Source organism: Puma concolor, chromosome F2, assembly GCF_028749965.1.
Source record: "Puma concolor isolate L17-30 chromosome F2, mPumCon1.1.hap2, whole genome shotgun sequence".
NCBI classification, from domain to species: Eukaryota; Metazoa; Chordata; class Mammalia; order Carnivora; family Felidae; genus Puma; species Puma concolor.
The window spans coordinates 29,674,515-29,693,083 of NC_141684.1; the positions used below are offsets into that span (position 1 = coordinate 29,674,515).

The following is an 18,569-nucleotide window of genomic DNA, read 5'->3' on the forward strand; positions in this document are numbered from 1 at the left end:
TCAATGGTCTTTCCACTGTGTACATGCATCCTTGGTGTTTCTCTGTGGTTCTGAATTTTCTCTTTTATAAGGACACCAGTCAGCTTGGATTAGGATGGCTTCATTTTAACTTAATTACTGTTTAAAAGGCCCTATCTCCAAATACAGTCTAATTTTGAGGTATTGGGGATTAGGGCTTCAATATATACACTTTTCAGGGGAACACCTTTCAGTGTAGCTCCTAACACTGGGTCTCTATGACTACTATCTCTAAGATAGAAGCTGAAGGGACTCCATTTAAAAAAATTTTTTTTTTCAACGTTTATTTATTTTTGGGACAGAGAGAGACAGAGCATGAACGGGGGAGGGGCAGAGAGAGAGGGAGACACAGAATCGGAAACAGGCTCCAGGCTCTGAGCCATCAGCCCAGAGCCTGACGCGGGGCTCGAACCCACGGACCGCGAGATCGTGACCTGGCTGAAGTCGGACGCTTAACCGACTGCGCCACCCAGGCGCCCCAAGGGACTCCATTTTAGAAAGGCTCCATCTCTGCTGTTTTTCTGCTAGACCCCATTTACTCACGATCTATGTTTTGTCTCTGAATAGGCTAAAGAAGCTATATTCTCATTTCCAGCGGGGAGCAAGAAAGTTTATCATTCTCTGAATTTTGTCCTAAGCCCCAAACACCTGATAACACCTAAGAAGAACCAGATCCCAAACATATTCCAGGACATTAGCTTCAAACAAACCTTGGCTGATGCTGGCATCGATACGCTTATCTTCAGTAATTTATGGAATAATACCTATTATTCACCTGATGCTCACCTTTGATTGGACCCTACCCTGGATTCCTGGAGGAACTCTTACCCTAGGCCCTTTTCTAATATTAATCCCTAGCCCCAAGCAAAGACAAGACTTATTCTCCTTTCCTTTCAGAGTCTCCCAGTCACTGGGCCTGCTATTCTCTCCCTGTGGCTTACTCAATTCAATAAAATCTGTTTCCACTTTCTCTGGCTCACATTTGATTTCTATCCTGCATGAAGCCAAGATCCTGTGGGACCTTCCCCTGGGTTCTTGGACTCAGCCTACCTGCATCATCTCTACCACTACCTTCTGAGAGAAAACTGCTCCCTGAAGCTGCCAATACAACCATTTTGTGAAAACCTTTCTCCAGATAACAGCCATCCATATCTTAAAGTTCTCTACTGTCAACACCAAAAAGAATAGTAGGTGAATATTCAGTGTTTGCCAAAGGAATACATTGTACATATGGAGAGGGCAGAGGAAGGGGAAGACAGGGCTACTCCATAGGGAACAATGCATTTTTGGAAGATGAAGATACTTGTTACATAAATTTCACTTTTGCCCCATTACATTACTACATAACTCTCAAGTGCCAATCAATATATCTTTTTAAAAGATCCTGTAATTGTGTTGGAACTAGCATAATTATATTACATTTTTATTCAAATATAAATTAAACAGATATCAACATTTAAAATAATGATAATTTTGGTTACTTTATTTTGGCACTCCTCTTTTAAGAGGCAATCAATCCCCCCACCCCACACACAAATGAACTTCTAAAAGACCCTGCCTAAGGCAACTCAAACAAGTCTTTGAAAGTTTCAGAACAGAAGTAAAGCCAAATAAATTCCTTTTAGGAGTCCATATAAAATATCAGATTCCATTTTATATTAGAAAAAAACAGAAATTGTAAAATCTGTATCGGATAATTCCATGAATACAAGATATATCTCTGTGTAAGGCATGCTATGTTCTTTGACACATTTATTTGACTGCTAATTTAAAAGACTGATAGGATTGTGAGCCAATGTGCCTCATTAGTATCCCACTGCCTGCCAAGAATTCACCGGTGTTCTCTAAAATAAAAATATAAATACAAGTAGAGGTATTTATTATGAATTGGAACTAAAAATTCCTTTCAGAATGAGAAAGTTGTCTTTGGGCAAGATGAAGTTAAAAGCCAATTTTTCTGTTGCTGAGTTATTGGATGAGTAAATAACCAAAGAAAGTGTGTACTTGGCTTGCTGAATGGAAGTTCTGCTGTCCCAGTAAGTTGTTGAAAATATGTGTAAAGATACATTCATTTTCCTATCTGAACTCATTCTTAGTGTACATAATTTAAGCATGTATTTATGTGGGTTTTGTTTTTCATGAGACATAATTTTAGTCTTATTGAAAGTGATTATACACATAGATTTTTTTTTTTTTTTTTTTTTTTTTTGGCCAGAACCCTACACTTTGCTCATATATACTCATTACCCGTCTAAGTTTCCTGACCTCAGGATTTAATGTACTAACACTGCGTATTCATGCAATTCAAGTCACCAGTCCCCTACTCTTATTCTTTGTTGTTGTTGTTGTTGTTGTTGTTTTTCTGGGACACTTCATTTCTTCCAAAATACTTCCAGCCTCCCAAATCCTAACCAAAGTCATAGGTTTTCATTTCCCTTATTCTTTTTAGCTTTTATCTCATCTCTTCTTTCCTGTCCACTCATCCACTCTTGGGAAATTATTTCCCCATACTCACCAATTGTCATCTTCATCACCATCATCATCAAAATAAAACAACAAATAACTAGGGAATGGGCCAAGATGTCAGAACAGCATGGAAGTTTTTTTGTTTTGTTTTGTTTTGTTTTGTTTTGTTTTGTTTTGCATCTCTCATCCCTGAAATGCAACCAGATCAATACTAAACCAGCTTGCATACCAAGAAAACTGATTTGAGGATTAACACAACAATCTGAACAACCTGAACCATAGAACTTGGCAAGTATGCAGTACAGAGAGGTGAACTGGAGGAAAGAGAAACTGCAGAGGGCAGGGAGCTGTTTTTGTTTGCATAAAGAGGACAGAGATAGGGAAGAGTAAGGGAAAAGCATCCCCTCCCCCACGAAAGGAGCTGGAAAGAAAAAGTCTGAGTGGAAACAGCCACAAGGGACTGAACAAAAAAGGGAGAAAGGAGAAAGGAGAGTGTTTAAATTCCATTAAGACTCTATAAACAGGGGAAGCACAGAGTCTGAAACTCCACAGCTCAATACCTGGTGGTGCTCTGGTGGGAGGGTGGATCCATGGGAGCAGAAAGTAAGGTCCTTGGGGTCCTGGGCCACACAGGAAGTGGTTGTTCCCCTGCTGGGAGGTCATTTGATAGAGGCGGTGTGGCCTCCCCACAGTCAAAGGTCCCAGTGGACCATGGAGAATGGCTGCATTCACTGCTGTTGGAGAGGATGTTAGGGGTGACCTGGTGACAGATGTGTGTTGTGATTTGCCATAATCTCTGAAATGCTGCTGCATGATCTCACAAACTTTTTCTGGGGCAGGCTGGCACCCGGGCACAGTCTCTAAGCTTCTGCAGCAGCACGGTCGTGTGAACATTCCTGCGTGTGGCCAGTACCCAGCCATTTCTCAGTGAGACCCTCCCCCAAAGGGTAGGAACGGGTCAAAGCCACAGTCACTCAGAAGGGAGGAGTTGGGAAACACAGCTCTATGTGAGATAAAACTCAGGAATGAGGTGCTGCCTGGCAGCCTGCTTAGTCACAGAGAGTGTAGGAGTGGAGAGTGGATGGAAGCTAGAGATGAAGGAGGGGTGCTTGATCACTGGTAGGGGAGAGTGCAGAGTTCTGATAATAGAGACTTAGTAGTTGGGTGACACCCCTCACTCGCATGCGCATACACACCTACAAGCTTCACAGCAATCCACCCCAGTAAGCTAAGCAGCACCATCTAGTGGAAGATGGAGCCGTTACACTAAACCTCACCCAACTGGGCCAAATGCACTCTTGAGGAACACTGTAAGTCTTTCTGCCTGCTTAGTTTATGGACTATAAAGTGCTTCATAGTTTGACTTCTAGGGGAAAAAAATATAATTTTAATCATACTTGATTCTATTCACTGATACATCTAGTCAATTTTTTTTCTTTTCCTTTCTTATTCTTGAATACAGAAAGAGAAAAAAATTATTTTTATTTTCAATTTTAAATAAAAATATTTTTCTTTAATTTTTCTACCATATTTTTTATATTTGTAAACTTTTTAAATTCTATTTTACTCCTACCATTCATTTTATTCCATTTTATGATATCCAGTTTTTCAAATTTTCAAACTATTTTCCTCTTATTTTATTTTCCTTTTTTTTCTTATCTTTCTCTTTTTTCTCTAATCTAATCAAGTTTTTTTTCCAACAACCTAAGAAGAAAACCACACCTAGGATCTAGCATCCATTATTTGATTTTTTGTGTTGTTTTTACTTTTTTAATTTTTTTTACTTTATTAATTTCATTTCTTCCTTCAAAATAACAAAATGAAGGAATTCACCCCAAAAGAAAGAAAAGGAAGAAATGACAGCCAGGGACTTTATCAACACAGATACAAGCAAGGTATCTGAACCAGAAACTAGAATCATGATAATAAGAATATGAGCTGGGGTCGAAAATAGATTAGAAGGGGCACCTGGGTGGCGCAGTCGGTTAAGCGTCCGACTTCAGCCAGGTCACGATCTCGCGGTCCGTGAGATCGAGCCCCGCATCAGGCTCTGGGCTGATGGCTCAGAGCCTGGAGCCTGTTTCCGATTCTGTGTCTCCCTCTCTCTCTGCTCCTCCCCCGTTCATGCTCTGTCTCTCTCTGTCCCAAAAATAAATAAACGTTGAAAAAAAAAATAAAAAAAAAAAAGAAAATAGATTAGAATCCCTTTTTGCAGAGATAAAAGAAGTAAAAGCTAGTCAAGATGAAATAAAAAATGATATAACTGAGCTGCAATCTCGAATGGATGCCACGGTGTTAAGGATGGAGGAAGCCGAGCTGCAAATCAGTGATATAGAGGACAAACTTACAGAGAATAATGAAGCAGAAAAAAGAGAACTAAGACAAAAGAGCATGATTTAAGAATTAAAGAAATCAGTGACTCATTAAAAAGAAATAATATCTGAATCATAGGGGTCCCAGAAGATGAACAGAGAGAAAAAGGGGTAGAAGAGTTATGTGAGCAAATCATAGCAGAAACTTTCCTAAGCTGGGAGAAGACACAGACATCAAAATCCAGGAAGCACAGAGGACTCCCATTAGATTCAACACAAACCGACCATTAACAAGGCATATCATAGTCAAATTTGCAAAATATTCAGACAAGGAAAGAATCATGAAAGCAGCAAGGGAAAAAAGTCCTTAACCTACAAGGGAAGACATCAAGTTTGCAGCATACCTATCCATAGAATCTTGGCAGGGAAGAAAGGAGTGGCAGGATATATTTAATGTGCTGAATTGGAAAAATATGCAGCCAAGAATTCTTTATCCAGCAAGGCGTCATTCAAAATAGAAAGAGAGATTAAAAGTTTCCCTACAAACAAAAATTAAAGGAGTTTGTGACAACTAAACTGGTACTGCAAGAAATTTTAAGGGGGACTCTGAGGGGAGAAAAGACAAAAACAAAAACAAAAAAACAAAACAAAAAGGCTCAAAAGCAACAAAGACTAGAAAGCACCAGAGAACACCACCAGAAACTCCAACTCTACAGGCAATGTAATGACAATAAATTCATATCTTCCAGTGCTCACTGTAAACATCAATGGACTAAAGCTCCAATAAAAAGACATAGGGTAACAGAATGGATAAGAAAACACAATAGATCTATATGCTGTTTATAAGAGACCCATTTTAGACCTAAAGGCACTTTCAGATAGAAAATAAGGGGCTGGAGATCCATCTATCATGCTAATGGTCATGACAAGAAAGCCTGAGTAGTGATACTTATAACAGAAAATCTAGATTTTAAAATAAAGACTGTAATAAGAGATGAAGAAGGGCATTATATCAAAATTAAGGGGTCTATCCACCAAGAAGATCTAATAATTATAAACATTTATGCTCCAAACATGAAAGCACTCAGACAAATAAATCAATTAATCACAAACATAATAATACCATAATAGTAGGGGACTTCAACACCCCACCTACAACAATGGACAGATCATATAAACAGAAAACCAACACTGAAACAATAGCTTTGAATGACACACTGGACTGGATGGACTTAACAGATATATACAGAACAATTCATCCTAAAGCAGCAGAATACACATTCTTCTCTACTGCACCTGCAACATTCTCCAGAATAGATCACATACTAGGACACAAATCAGTTCTCAACAAATATGAAAAGACTGAGATCATACTGGGCATATTTTCAGACCACAACACTATGAAACTCGAAATCAACCACGAGAAAAAATTTGGAAAGATAACAAATACTTGGAGACTAAAGAACATCCTACTAAAGAATGAATGGGCTAACCAATAAGTTAAAGAAGAAACTAAAAAGTACATGGAAGCCAATGAAAATGATAATACCCCAGCACAAAACCTCTGGGATGCAGCAAAGGCAGACAAGAGGGAAGCATATTGCAATCCAGGCCTTTCTAAGAAGGAAGAAACATCTGAGATACACAACCTAACCTTACACCTTAAAGATCTTGAAAAAGAACAGCAAATAAAACCCCAAACCAGAGAATACAGGAATTAGTAAAGATTAGAGCAGAAATCAATGCTATCAAAACCAAAAAACCCAGTAGGACAGATCAATGAAATCAGGAGCTGGTTCTTTGAAAGAATTAACAAAATTGATAAACCCCTAGCCAGTTTGATCAAAAAGAAAAAGGAAAGGACACAAATAAATAAAGTCAAGAATGAAAGAGGAGAGATCACAACCAACACAGCAGAAATACAAACAATAATAAGAGAATATTACCAGCAATTATATGCCAAAAAAATTGACAATCTGGAAAAAAATGGACAAATTCCTAGAAACATATAAACTACCAAAACTGAAACAGGAAGAAATAGAAAATTTGAACAAACCCATAACCAGTAAAGAAATCGAATTAGTAATCAAAAATCTCCCAAAAAAACAAGAGACCTGGGTCAGATAGATTTCCAAGGGATTCTACCAAACATTTAAAGAAGAGTTAACACCTATTCTCTTGAAGATATTCCAAAAAATAGAAATGGAAGGAAAACTTCCAAACTCTTTCTATGAAGCCAGCATCACTTTGATTCCAAAATCAGACAAAGACCCACTAAAAAGGAGAACTACAGATCAATTTCCCTGATGAATATGTATGCAAAAATCCTCAACAAGATATTAGCCAACTGGATCCAACAATACACTAAAAGAATTATTCACCATGACCAAGTGGGATTTATACCTGGGATGCAGGGCTGGTTCAATATCTGCAAAACAATCAATGTGATTCATCACATCAATGGAAGAAAGGACAAGAACCATATGATCCTCTCAATAGATACAGAGAAAGCATTTGACAAAATACAACATCCTCTTTCGATGAAAACCTCAAGAAAGTAGGGATAGAAGGATCATACTTCAAGATCATAAAAGCCATACATGAAAGACCCAACGCTAATATCATCCTTAATGGGGCAAAACTGAGACCTTTCCCCCTAAGGTCAGGAATAAGACAGGGATGTCCACTCTCACCACTGTTCTTCAACATAGTATTGGAAGTCTTAGCCTCAGCAATCAGACAACACAAAGGAATAAAAGGCATCCATATTGGCAAGGAGGAAGTCAAACTTTCTTTTTAACAGATGACATGATACTCTTTTTGGAAAACCCAAAAGATTGCACCAAAAAAACCTGCTAGACCTGATCCATGAATTCAGCAAAGTCTCAAGATATAAAATCAATGCACAGAAATCAGTCGCATTCCTATACACCAATAATGAAGCAACAGAAAGGGAAATCAAGGCATCAATCCTAGTTATAATCGCACCAAATCCCATAAAAGACATAGGAATAAATGTAACCAAAGAGGTGAAAAATCTATACACTGAAAACTATAGAAAGCTTATAAAAGAAATGGAAGAAGACACAAACATATGGAAAAATATTCCATGCTCCTGGATAGGAAGAACAAATATTGTTAAAATGTCGATACTACCCAAAGCAATCTACATATTCAATGAAATCCCTATCAAAATAACAACAGCATTCTTCACAGAGCTAGAACAAACAAACCTAAAATCTGTATGGAACCAGAAAAGACCCCAACAGCCAAAAAAATCTTGAAAAAGAAAACAAAAGCTGGAGGCATCAAAATCCCAGACTTGAAGATGTATTACAAAGCTGTACTCATCAAGACAGTATGTCACAAAAACAGACACTCAGATCAATGGAACAGAATAGAGAACCCAGATATGGACCCATAAATGTATGGCCAACTAATCTTTGACAAAGCAGGAAAGAATATCCAATGGAATAAAGACAGTCTCTTCAGCAAGTGGTGCTGGGAAAACTGGACAGCGACATGCAGAAAGTGAAGCTGGACCACTTTCTTACACCATACACAAAAAGAGACTCAAAATGGATGAAAGACCTAAACATCATATTGGAAGCCTTCAAAATCCTAGAGGAGAAAGCAGGAAAACACGTTTTGATCTCAGCCGCAGTAACTTCTTACTCAACATGTCTCTAGAGGCAAGAGAAACAAGAGCAAAAATTTTCAACTGTTGAGACTTCATCAAAATGAAAATCTTCTGCACAGGGAAGGAAACAATCAGCAAAACTAAAAGGCAACTGATGGAATGGGAAAAGATATTTGAAAATGACATATTAGATAAAGGGTTCTTATCCAAAATTTATAAAGAACTTACAAAACTCAATACCCAACCAACAAACAATCCACTGAAGAAATGGACAAAAGACATGAATAGACACTTCTCCAAAGAAGATTTCCAGATAGGCAACCAACACATGCAAAAATGCTCAATATCACTCGTCATCAGGGAAACACAAATCAAAACCACAGTGAGATATCACCTCACACTTGTCAGAATAGCTAACATTAACAACTCAGGCAACAACAGATGTTGGTGTGGATGCAGAGAAAGAGGATCTCTTTTGCTTGCTGGTGGGAATGCAAACTGGAGGTTCCTCAAAAAATTAAAAATAGAACTACCCTACAATCCAGCAATTGCACTACTAGGTATTCATCCAAGGAATACAGGTATGCTGTTTCAGAGGGGCACATGCACCCCAATGTTTTTAGCAGCACTATCAACAATAGCCAAAGTATGGAAAGAGCCCAAATGTCCATCAATGGATGAATGGATCAAGAAGACACACACACACACACACACACACAATAGAGTATTACTCAGCAATCAAAAAGAATGAAATCTTGCCATTTGCAACTACGTGGATTGAACTAGAGGGTATTATGCTAACTGAAATTAGTCAGAAAGACAAATATCATATGACTTTATTTATATGAGGGCTTTAAGATACAAAACAGATGAACATAGGGAAGGGAAGCAAAAATAAAATAAAAACAGGGAGGGGGACAAAACATAAGAGACTCTTAAATATAGAGAACAAACAGAGGGTTGGTGGAAGGGTTGTGGGAGAGGGAGATAAGCTAAATGGGTAAGAGGCATTAAGAAATCTACTCCTGAAATCATTGTTGCACTATATGCTAATTAACTTAAGTGTAAATTTAAAAATTAATTAATTAATTAAAAAAAACAAATAACAGTTCACATACACCTGGTGTTTACCATGTGTGAAGAACTAAGGACAGTACATGGATTAGTCTATTTACTTTTCACAACAAACTTATGAGGTCATTGCCATTGATTATTATCATCAGCTTTCACAGTTGAGAAGTCTGAGGCACAGAGATAAAGTAATTTACCACAGACACACAGCCATTTAGTGATAAAGCCAGAATGTGAGCCCAGATAGTCTGGCTCTGTGACTGACTGGGATACAATAATGGACTATGTGAGTAGAAATGATGTATGATAAACCCATAGAAACTTTTCTAGCAATCCTCCATGCACTTTTTTCTCCCTTCATCTGTCTCTGAATGATGATGATCCAGGATAGGAATGCGTAGCTCCAAGATGTGCATTAAACTGTTAAATGGGTGAAATTTTGAGGGTGAGAGATGCTAAAAAATAAAAAGCCTTTAGCTTCACAGCATAAAAGTAAGACAGTTTGTTTAGCACTCATTTATGGAAGAACCTTAGATTTGAAATTATAAGCCTGCTTAGTGGCAAATGGTATTAACAAGAAGACAATCTGGCTGGCCACAATGTTTTGTTTTGTTTTTAAGTAGACACCCATATCCAGAAATTCTTAGCCCCACTGTCTTTGTGTCATAAGAATAGACCAGTTCCCAAAGTAGACGTACCTTAAGGTCATCTCAGACAAATTCCTTCAAGCACACAGATGCCACTGAGTCCTGGCAGCCTCTTCCTTTCAGGGACACAAAGGAGGGGCCCAGACGCAACTCAGAGAGGGAAAGCTGGAGCTCCCATAAGTTGAATTGTCTGCACACACTGGATCAGTTTAGAACCATTAATTCAGTGAACTGCAAATAAAGAAGAGCAAATTCAGGGGAAACTAAGATTAGATTGTTAGTTTGTATATAATTTGTATTGTTAGAGAAAGAGAGTAGTGTTCACAAGGGGGTAAGGGGGAGAGAGAGAGAGAGAGAATGAATCTTAAGCAGGCTCCATGCTTAGTGCAGAGCCTGACTGAGGCTCTATCCCATGACCCTGGAATCATGACCTGAGTCAAAATCAAGAGTTGGATGCTCAAACGACTGAGCTACCCAGGTGCCCCTTGGATGTAACTTTTAACATGTTTTTTGGGGATTTTTTTTTTTTGCTATACATATTTTTACAAATTTAACTTCATTTAAAAATATTCTCATATATTTACACATTTATGCAGTTTTATATAAATGCCTAAATGTGATCCTTGCATATCCTATCGTTTTTTGCTTTGTTTTCTTTTCTGAGTGCCAAAATTTTTCTTTCCCTCTTTATTCCCATTATCCCCCCTACCCTTCCCAGATTGTCATTTTTCCCTTGTTCTCCATGCTTTAAAAATAACATGCGGGGTGCTCAGTTGGTTAAGCATCTGATTTCAGCTCAGGTCACGATCTCATGGTCTGTGAGTTTAAGCCCCTCATGGGGCTCTGTGCTGACACCTCAGAGCCTGAAGCCTGCTTCAGATTTTGTGTCTACATCTCTCTCTCTTCCTCTCTTGCACTCGCTTCCTCTCTCTCTCAAAAATAAACATTAAAAAAACAATTATATGCAAATGCACACACTCAAATACATACACAAATATATTTACATGCACACAATGATAAATATACATGACTCATATATAAATATATATACATATTATGTACACCTAGTGAAATATATGTACATATATCTACATCCATAAATCTGTACATATATATACATCTATAAATATATACATATATCTTGTGCTCTCAGTAAAGTTCTTTCTGTTCCTCCACAGTTTCATTTGTAGAACTGAAGAGGGACCCCCAGAACTCCTCCTCCTGGCACAATACACCCCCTGCATCCCTCCCTTCAAAGTCTGCCTCTTGGGTGATCAGGATAATGCCATCACTCTCATCCCTGTGCAGTGGGTAGCCACAAGCAGCCCAAGGATCCCAGGCTTATCATCATCAGTCTGGGAGCTACACTTGATTTTTTCCATTCTGTACAATTCTGTCTCCCCACTTCCCCTGCGCTCTCTGGAGCTTACAGTCTGTCCTCAACAAAATCCACTCTTCCCATTCCCTTCTGTGAATGTTTCCTTCACCTGTGTATTAGTTTCCTGCATCTTTTATAAATTACTGCAAAGTTGGTGACCTAAAACAGAAATTTTCTCTCTCCATTCTCAAGTCCAGAAGTCCAAAATCAGTATCACTGGGCTGAAATTAAAGTGCTGGTGGGGCTGTGTTCCCACCAGAGGCTTTAGGGAAGAATGCACACCTCACCTGGCGACTGCTGGCATTGGTTGGCTTGTCACATCACTCCAAACCTCAAGGGAAGTTATTTTCAAATCTCTCTCTGGTCCATCGTCATGTCACTATCTCTGTGTACCTTTTCTTCTGTGTTACATCTCTCTGACTCTCTCTTGTAAGGATGCATGTGATTGACTGCATTCAGGGCCCACTTGGATAATCCAGGATACTCTCTCCATCTTAACTTAACAATTACATTTGCAAAGACTCTTTTTCCAAATAAAGTAACAATTACAGGTTTGAGGGATAATGGCTTGGTATCCTTGGAGGCCTTCATTTAGGCAACATCAATCTGCTTGCTCTGTCTCAAACCTGATGCTTCCCCAAGAATCTGCTTCCTCTTCAGGACCCTCCAAATGTAGCTAGTTTTTGTTTGTTTGTTAGTTTGCTTGCTTGCTTGTTTTGTTTTGTTTTTTTAAATCTCACAGCCCAGAAGTGAGGTAAGTGTCCTCCTTGATTCTCCTTAACAACATTGTCCCTCTCTCCTTCCAAAACATGCCAACTTCAGGGTCATGGCTTGGTTCATAGGTTGGAGTCTCACATCAGCCTTGCTGCTGTCGGCACGGAGCCTGCTTCAGATCCTCTGTCTCCCTGTCTCTCTGCCCCTCCCCTGCTCACACACTCTTGCTCTCTCAGAAATAAATATATATTAAAAAAAAAACATTCCAACTTCAGAGCTCATGCTAGCATACTATACCATCCAACCCTCCTTTAAGCCATCATCCACAGACCCTCAAGCTACTCCTGAAGAATTTTATATTGTTTGCTCTGACTCCTCCTAACACTACTCCTACTATAATTCTTGGTGATTTCAATGTCCATGCCTGCAGTCTTTCCAGTTTCTCAGTCTCTGAACCTTCCCTCTCCTAGTAGCTTATAACTTTACCCCATCTCAGCTTTTCAGTTCCATGATTATATACTAGGTCTTGTCAATACTAATCCTAATAATACTAACACTAACAAAAAACTGTATCCCCTTCACAATCTCAAATTTTAAGCACTCTACTCTTTGACCTATCTTTTCAGCTAATTCCCTCTAATACCCCAACTCCAAAAAAGCTCTGATCTATCTGGCTAAATGGCAATATGTAGAAAACTGTGAAGGATATTCTCCTGTCACCGTTCATTATCCTTTACCCCTTGTAGGTCATACAGGGCCAATCTTTGTGTCACCCTACCCTGTCTATGTTCAAGTCTCTGCCTAGTCCAGATGTGTACCTTGGCAGCTGAATGTGGCTGGGGAAAATCCTCAGATGACTGGGCTCACTTTGAATGTACCACCTCAGGGGCGCCTGGGTGGCTCAGTCAGTTCAGTGTCCAACTTCAGCTCAGGCTCACAGTTCGTGAGTTTGAGCCCCACATTGGGCTCTGTGCTGACAGCTTGGAGCCTGGATCCTGTTTCAGATTCTGTGTCACCCTCTCTCTCTGCCCATCCCCCGCTTGCTCTCTCCCTCTCTCTCTCAAAAATAAATAAACATTTTAAAATTTAAAAAAAAAGTACTGTATCACCTCAAGAAGAGCATTGGTGCTGATGGAAAATCCCACTGTATAGTTCTTCCCCTTGCCATTCCTCTAAATGGTTACCCATACCTTTCCTCTTCAAACTGCCAAGATTTCCTTCAATCTTCACCCTCAGCTGACAACCTTGCTTCTGTACTTCACTATGAAAATACAAGAAATTAGAGAACATCTTCCACACACTCGCATCTGCCAACACCCAGGATCTGTTCCGCATCTCTGCCTCATCTATAATTCAGGAACCATTATCACCTCCTCAGACCATTCCCTTCATCTGTGCACTAACATCCATTTCCACTTAGTTACCTTGAAGCATCACTCTAGTGGTTGCCTCCTCTCTCTTCCATCATGAATTTTCCCCTACCGGATGGCTTTTGTTAGCATACAACTAATCTGAAATATCTACCATCTTAAAAATCAAAACAAAACAAAGCATCCCCTTCCAGATACTGCTATATTATTATATTGACCTTTCTCATTTATTTATTTTCTATTATTTTATTTGAGAGAGAGAGATGGAGAGAGAGAGAAGAAGAGAGCCCACACACTAGTGAAGGAGGGGCAGAGGGATAGAGAATCCTAAGCAGGCTCCAAGCTCAGTCCTCAGTGCAGAGCCTGATGTAGGGCTCCATCTCATGACTTGATCAACTATGAGATCGTGATCTGAGCTGAAATCAAGAGTTGGAGCCTCAACTGACTGAGCCACCCAGGTGTCCCTACTCTTTATCCTTTAAATCAAAGCTCTCTTAAAAGATATGACTGTCGTTGTCCCTTATTTCCCTTAGTCTCCTATTCTGTCTTGAACCCTCTTCAATCAGGCATCCATCCCCAGCACACACACACACACACACACACACACACACACACTCCAATCTTGAAAATAGAAATGCATAAATGATTTCCATGTTACTAAAATAAATTTCCTCATCCTATCCTATCTAGCAGCAACTTTGACCATTCCTCTTTCTGAACCAATTTCTTTATCTGGCTTCCTTGCACCTACTCTCTTGTTTCTCTTTCTACTTCACTTAATGGTCATTTTTCTCAGTCACCTTTGCTGGCTGCTCCCCAATCTCCAAACTTTGGCCTTTGACTTTTTGGTCACTATTTTATGCCCAGTGCATAGAATCACATAGAATGAACAAATATATAGGATATTTTTTAGTTTTATTCTAAGAAAATAGGGCCATATCCTTCACAGTTCTCTATGTATTGCCATTTTAATGCAACAACACTTCATGGAAATCACTTTGGGGTGATTGGTATAGCTCTATTTCATTTCATAGTGTCATATACTATAGAGTGGATATGCAAAAATTTATTAAAACATTTGCATGTTATGGGAAAGTCTTTGCATCCAGTTCTTTTGTGATGAATAATGTGGGAATTAATATCCTTCCACTTTTATTCTGGTTTCCCAGAAGCAGAATTGTTGGAACCAAGGAAGCATGTACATTAAATGATAACTGTTTTAGGACTGCTTCCCACAAAGGCTGTTTTAATTGCTGTTTTTTGCCATCATGGCTCTCTAATACTGTATTTGATAGGTATTTTGATTCTTTCAAATGTTAGCTAGACTGATATGTAATGACTGTTCCTTTAATTGGCATTTCCCTGACTAATATATTTAAGCAGCATGACTTAGAGGTTAGAAACACTGGCTCAGATGCCAGACTTTCTGGATTTTAATTCTGATTCCAATGCTTACTAGCTGTGTGACCTTGGAAAATTCTCTTAACCTCTCTGTTAAGAGAGGTTTTTCATATGTCAGAAGGAGATAATAGGAACTACTACTTCATCTGTTTTATTTTTGTGGAGATTAAATCTGTTCATGTAAATCAGAGCAGTAACTTGTACAAAGTAAACTGTCAATAGATATTGCTTTTTATTATTACTCCTCCTCCTCCTCCTATCATTATGATATCTTACGTTTCTATTGCAAATCTGTGAATTAAATCTTATTTCCTCTGCCCACTTTTTGATTAGGTTATTCATCCCCATCACATCAAGTTGTAAATACTCTGTGTGTGTTGTAAATATGAACGCTCTGTTAGTCACGATAGGCTATGTTACATTATGTTAAAACATCTCAATGGCTCAGCACAATAAAAGTTTACTTCTCAACTTGCCAAAGTTTCTTACAGGTCAAGAAGTCCTCCTTCACCTTGTAGATATTATACCCAGGAAATGTTGCTCCAAAATCATCATAGCAGGAAAAGAGATATGGAGGGTTGTGGCAGGCACCTCTTGGTTTTCACACACTTATGTAATCCTCTCCTCCTGCATAGGTTGGATTTAGTGGCTCACATATAGCAAACATAGTGTATTAGAGATGATGGGAGGTCATATTTTAGATTAGGCTGAAAAAAGACCATGCTTCTCAACTGTGCCTTACTTGTGTTCATTCTGAGAGAAGCCAGCAGCCCCACTTGACAAGGAACTGAGAGAGGCCTTTAGCCAATAAGACAGCAAGGAACAGACATCCTCATCCAACAGCCTCTGAGGAACTGAATTCTGACAACTACATGAATGAGTTTAGAAGTGGATCCTTTTCCTAATCAAGACTTCAGAGCACCAGCCAACAATCTGGTCACAGCCTCTGAGAGATCTTGAACCAGAGGCCTAGTCAAGCCTCATCCAGACTCTGGACTTACCATAGCTGTGAGGTAATAAATGCTTGTTGTTTTATGCCTCTAAATTTTAGGGTAATTTGTTATACAAAAAATAACTAATGCAAGGATAGAACAGGATATTTTCAAGGCCAGCAAGTGGCTTATGTCATATCTGCCCATACCGCACTGGCCAGAATTTAGTCTCATGGCCCCAGTTGTGGTTAGGAAGAGAAATTGGGATGGTGAACACACGGAGTTTTCTGTGCTATGATTTCTTCCTGTGCTCTTGCAAATATTTTTTCTATATCTATTTTTTGTATCTTATCTCTGTTTATGTTATCTTCTGTTACAAAATATATATATTTTTTCATTTTTTCACAGAGATATCCACATCTTATATTTTCTAGCTTTTGGTTTTCCAAAATTGGTTAAGTAGGTCTCCATTAGCACTTGATTGGGTAAAGTAGAATAAATTCTACTTTATTCTCTTACAACATTTCTATTGCGTTATTTTTTAGATAGTTTTTAATTCATATGAAATTTACTTTTGCGATTGGAGCATAATTTAATTTTCTTTTACATGGATAATGATAATATCATTTATAAATAACCCCCCGCCCACCATACACACACTAAATTGAACTACCAACTTAGTCACATGTATCAATTTAGTCATCATATAGACTGGGATCTAATTCTAGATTCCCTTTCCTGATCTGCTAATCTAGTGTCTATCACTGTGCCAACACAATATTGATTCTGTTACAATGGCTTCCTATAAATTTTTGATATCTGTTAGGCAGGACCTCAACCCCATTGCTCTCTTTTTCATTTTTTTTGACTACTTTTTGGCAACGATTCTTCAATATAATTTTTAATATTCTTTTATCTAGTATCCCACATGCACCATAAATAACAACAAAAGTATCTCCTGGGATTCCAACTGGAATTGTATTATACTTCAACATTAATTTGAAGATAATATTTATATGATACATTGTTTATTCTTCTTTCTAAAAAAAGATAGCTTTTAATTTTCCTATTTATTATATAAATATAATTATAAATATTTGTGAATATCATTTATATATTATATATATTGTACAATATTTTATATATAATAACCATTGTAGTATCCATCAGGTTTTGGCCCTTTTGTATCGTTTCCTGTTCTGCCTTTTGAACCACATATAATTTTTATCTTTTTCCCATATTGTTTCTTAGTTTATTAGAGGAAAATCACACATCTTTCCTGTGCCTTACTTTACTCATCTCTAGTTTAAAGAAACAATGCCTTTACTATTGCTTATTGTACATTGAAAGGCATGGAGTCTATTGGTCATAGACAATGTAGTGTATTGACTAAGGCCATCTGTGTTTAAAGCTCAATTCTATCACTTTCTGGCTTTGTAATTTGGGGCAAATTGTTTAATTCCCTTGTACCTCATTTCCTCAACTTTAAAATAGGAATGATAATATTTCTTACCCCACTGGTTGGTTGTGAAGATTAAATGAATTAGTGCATAAAAATAATGGAATAATGCTTAGCACAGAGTATGAATTGAGAAGGATTTGTCCGTTTTCTTTTTTTTGGACTTTGTTTTATTTATTTATTTAATATGAAATTTATTATCAAATTGGTTTCCATACAACACCCAGTGCTCATCCCAACAGGTGCCCTCAATACCCATCACCCACCCTTTCCTCCCTCCCACCCCACCCCCCCCATCAATCCTCAGATTGTTCTCAGTTTTTGAGTCTTTTATGGTTTGGCTCCCTCCCTCTCTACATTTTTTTTTCCTTTCCCTCCCCCATGGTCTTCTGTTCAGTTTCTCAGGATCCACATAAGAGTGAAAACATATGGTATCTGTCTTTCTCTGTATGACTTATTTTACTTAGCATAACACTCTCCAGTTCCATCCACATTGCTACAGAAGGCCAGATTTCATTCTTTCTCATTGCCACATAGTATTCCATTGTGTATATAAACCACAATTTCTTTATCCATTCATCAGTTGATGGACATTTAGGCTCTAACAGGCACATGAAAAGATGCTCAACGTCGCTCCTTATCAGGGAAATACAAATGAAAACCACACTCATATACCACCTCATGCCAGTCACAGTGGCTAACATGAACAAATCAGGAGACTATAGATGCTGGCGAGGATGTGGCGAAATGGGAACCCTCTTGCACTGTTGGTGGGAATGCAAACTGGTGCAGCCACTCTGGAAAACAGTGTGGAGGTTCCTCAAAAAATTAAAAATAGATCTACCCTATGACCCAGCAATAGCACTGCTAGGAATTTACCCAAGGGATACCGGAGTACTGATGCATAGGGGCACTTGTACCCCAATGTTTATAGCAGCACTTTCAACAATAGCCAAATTATGGATTTGTCTGTTGTCTTAATGGTAGTGGTAAATAATTGTTAAAATTTAATTCTCATTATTTATATCTGCTTCAGATACAATTATCTTCTTGTACAAAGAAAGAAAAAGTTAAAGAGTTAATTGTTATCTACATTTAATAAAGTAAAATATTTCTTATATCCAAAAGGATTTATTAATATGAATGGTTTTATTTGCTTTT

General features: G+C 38.2%; 1 protein-coding gene across 1 annotated transcript in view; it reads right to left on the reverse strand.

The window, feature by feature from the left end:
- EMC2 (ER membrane protein complex subunit 2) overlaps positions 1-18,569 on the reverse strand; it is a 564,357-nt gene that overhangs the window by 47,580 nt on the left and 498,208 nt on the right. The window contains exon 19 of the transcript XR_015246898.1: positions 10,206-10,385. The gene's annotated coding sequence lies outside the window, so the exon portion shown is untranslated. The remainder of the gene's footprint in view (positions 1-10,205; positions 10,386-18,569) is intronic.